At 54.1% G+C, this 3,342-nt stretch overlaps 1 non-coding gene across 1 annotated transcript in view; it reads left to right on the top strand.

Moving 5' to 3' along the window:
- Positions 1–1,840: 1,840 nt before the first annotated feature.
- The window catches only part of LOC144419206 (small subunit ribosomal RNA), a 1,810-nt gene continuing 308 nt past the window's right edge, over positions 1,841–3,342 (top strand). The window contains exon 1 of the ribosomal RNA XR_013473915.1: positions 1,841–3,342. This exon is cut by the window's right edge and continues 308 nt beyond it. This is a non-coding gene — a ribosomal RNA (small subunit ribosomal RNA).

The raw sequence follows: 3,342 nt of genomic DNA, 5'->3' as shown, positions 1-3,342 counted from the left end.
ATTTCGAATGAGCCAAGAAAGAGCGGTGCGGGCCGGTCGGAGCGCACCCTTTTCTCGGTGGCTGGCGGGCGAGAGAGTGCTGCGTCGCCGGCATCGGCGTCGAAAGAAGCCGAGCCCAAAAAAGTTAAAGTACAAACGTGCAAGCATACTAACCTAACCCTAGGTAAGGCATGTCAGAGCGAAAGACAGTAATTTCGAATGAGCCAAGAAAGAGCGGTGCGGGGCCGGTCGGAGCGCACCCTTTTCTCGGTGGCTGGCGGGCGAGAGAGTGCTGCGTCGCCGGCATCGGCGTCGAAAGAAGCCGAGCCGAAAAAAGTTAAAGTACAAACGTGCAAGCATACTAACCTAACCCTAGGTAAGGCATGTCAGAGCGAAAGACAGTAATTTCGAATGAGCCAAGAAAGAGCGGTGCGGGGCCGGTCGGAGCGCACCCTTTTCTCGGTGGCTGGCGGGCGAGAGAGTGCTGCGTCGCCGGCATCGGCGTCGAAAGAAACCGAGCCGAAAAAAGTTAAAGTACAAACGTGCAAGCATACTAACCTAACCCTAGGTAAGGCATGTCAGAGCGAAAGACAGTAATTTCGAATGAGCCAAGAAAGAGCGGTGCGGGGCCGGTCGGAGCGCACCCTTTTCTCGGTGGCTGGCGGGCGAGAGAGTGCTGCGTCGCCGGCATCGGCGTCGAAAGAAGCCGAGCCGAAAAAAGTTAAAGTACAAACGTGCAAGCATACTAACCTAACCCTAGGTAAGGCATGTCAGAGCGAAAGACAGTAATTTCAAATGAGCCAAGAAAGAGCGGTGCGGGGCCGGTCGGAGCGCACCCTTTTCTCGGTGGCTGGCGGGCGAGAGAGTGCTGCGTCGCCGGCATCGGCGTCGAAAGAAGCCGAGCCGAAAAAAGTTAAAGTACAAACGTGCAAGCATACTAACCTAACCCTAGGTAAGGCATGTCAGAGCGAAAGACAGTAATTTCGAATGAGCCAAGAAAGAGCGGTGCGGGGCCGGTCGGAGCGCACCCTTTTCTCGGTGGCTGGCGGGCGAGAGAGTGCTGCGTCGCCGGCATCGGCGTCGAAAGAAGCCGAGCCGAAAAAAGTTAAAGTACAAACGTGCAAGCATACTAACCTAACCCTAGGTAAGGCATGTCAGAGCGAAAGACAGTAATTTCGAATGAGCCAAGAAAGAGCGGTGCGGGGCCGGTCGGAGCGCACCCTTTTCTCGGTGGCTGGCGGGCGAGAGAGTGCTGCGTCGCCGGCATCGGCGTCGAAAGAAGCCGAGCCGAAAAAAGTTAAAGTACAAACGTGCAAGCATACTAACCTAACCCTAGGTAAGGCATGTCAGAGCGAAAGACAGTAATTTCGAATGAGCCAAGAAAGAGCGGTGCGGGGCCGGTCGGAGCGCACCCTTTTCTCGGTGGCTGGCGGGCGAGAGAGTGCTGCGTCGCCGGCATCGGCGTCGAAAGAAACCGAGCCAAAAAAAGTTAAAGTACAAACGCGATGCTAATGAGCGAGCCGTTGTCTCGACTAATATGTAGGGGGCGTTCGATCGAGCGTCTGGCTTGAGCGCTTGTCGGCCTAGCAGAACGGTCGCATTGTTATGCCCGGGTTTTAGGCACCGCTGCAGGCGGCCGGCAGAGCTCTTGTTTGTGCGAAACTGAATGGATCGAGCCCGAGAGAGGGCGAGCAAAGAAAAAACGCAAATCGCTCCGCCTGGCACTGCCGGCGAGAGCGTGGACGTCGCGGCCAGCGACTGTCGAAGCTGAGTACGGCCGCAGGCGATCGCCTCGGTCTTAAACGAATGCGACGAGCACGCGCCGGGCGGCCCAGCAAGGGCCGAGCGCAGCTGTCGCAGCTATCTGGTTGATCCTGCCAGTAGTGATATGCTTGTCTCAAAGATTAAGCCATGCAGGTGCAAGTACGAGTTCTCGTAAAGCGAAACTGCGAATGGCTCATTAAATCAGTCTTGGTTTATTTGGTCTCGTAAGCGAAGTGGATAACTGTGGTAATTCTAGAGCTAATACATGCATTAAGCGCCGACTTCGGGAGGCGCGCTTTTATCAGATCAAAACCGACCGGGTTCGTCCTGTGACGTTTGATGACTCTGGATAACCACGCGGATCGTACGGTCTCTGCACCGACGACGTATCATTCAAGTGTCTGCCCTATCAACTGTCGAAGGTACGCTACGTGCCTACCTTTGTGATAACGGGTAACGGGGAATCAGGGTTCGATTCCGGAGAGGGAGCCTGAGAAACGGCTACCACATCCAAGGAAGGCAGCAGGCGCGCAAATTACCCATTCCCGACACGGGGAGGTAGTGACGAAAAATAACAATACAGGACTCTAACGAGGCCCTGTAATTGGAATGAGTACATCCTAAAACTCTTAACGAGTATCCATTGGAGGGCAAGTCTGGTGCCAGCAGCCGCGGTAATTCCAGCTCCAACAGTGTATGCTAAAGTTGTTGCGGTTGAAAAGCTCGTAGTTGGATTTTGGGCGAGCGCCGCCGGTCCGTCGCAAGGCGTGTCACTGGTTGCGTTCGCCTCACCTTCGGTTCTCCGTCGGTGCTCTTGACTGAGTGTCGGCGGTGGCCGATAAGTTTACTTTGAAAAAATTAGAGTGTTCAAAGCAGGCTGTTCGCCTATATAGTGTTGCATGGAATAATGGAATAGGACCTCGGTTCTATTTTGTTGGGTTTCGGAGCACGAGGTAATGATTAAGAGGGACAGACGGGGGCGTCCGTACTCTGCCGTTAGAGGTGAAATTCTTGGATCGGCGGAAGACGAACTACTGCGAAAGCATTCGCCAAGAATGTTTTCTTTAATCAAGAGCGAAAGTCAGAGGTTCGAAGACGATCAGATACCGTCCTAGTTCTGACTATAAACGATGCCAACTAGCGATCGGGAGGCGTTACCATGACGACCTTTCCGGCAGCTTCCGGGAAACCAAAGTCTTTGGGTTCCGGGGGAAGTATGGTTGCAAAGCTGAAACTTAAAGGAATTGACGGAAGGGCACCACCAGGAGTGGAGCCTGCGGCTTAATTTGACTCAACACGGGGAAACTCACCCGGCCCGGACACAGGTAGGATTGACAGATTGAGAGCTCTTTCTTGATTCTGTGGGTGGTGGTGCATGGCCGTTCTTAGTTGGTGGAGCGATTTGTCTGGTTAATTCCGATAACGAACGAGACTCTGGCATGCTAAATAGTTACGCGACCTTCTCGGTCGGCGTCTAACTTCTTAGAGGGACTAGTGGCGTTTAGCCACACGAGATTGAGCAATAACAGGTCTGTGATGCCCTTAGATGTCCGGGGCCGCACGCGCGCTACACTGAGTGAAGCAGCGAGTGTCTAACCT

This window comes from Styela clava, unplaced genomic scaffold (assembly GCF_964204865.1).
Source record: "Styela clava unplaced genomic scaffold, kaStyClav1.hap1.2 HAP1_SCAFFOLD_51, whole genome shotgun sequence".
Lineage (NCBI taxonomy): Eukaryota > Metazoa > Chordata > Ascidiacea > Stolidobranchia > Styelidae > Styela > Styela clava.
The sequence above is the reverse complement of the archived record's forward strand: the minus strand, read 5'-3'. Positions and strand labels throughout refer to the sequence as shown.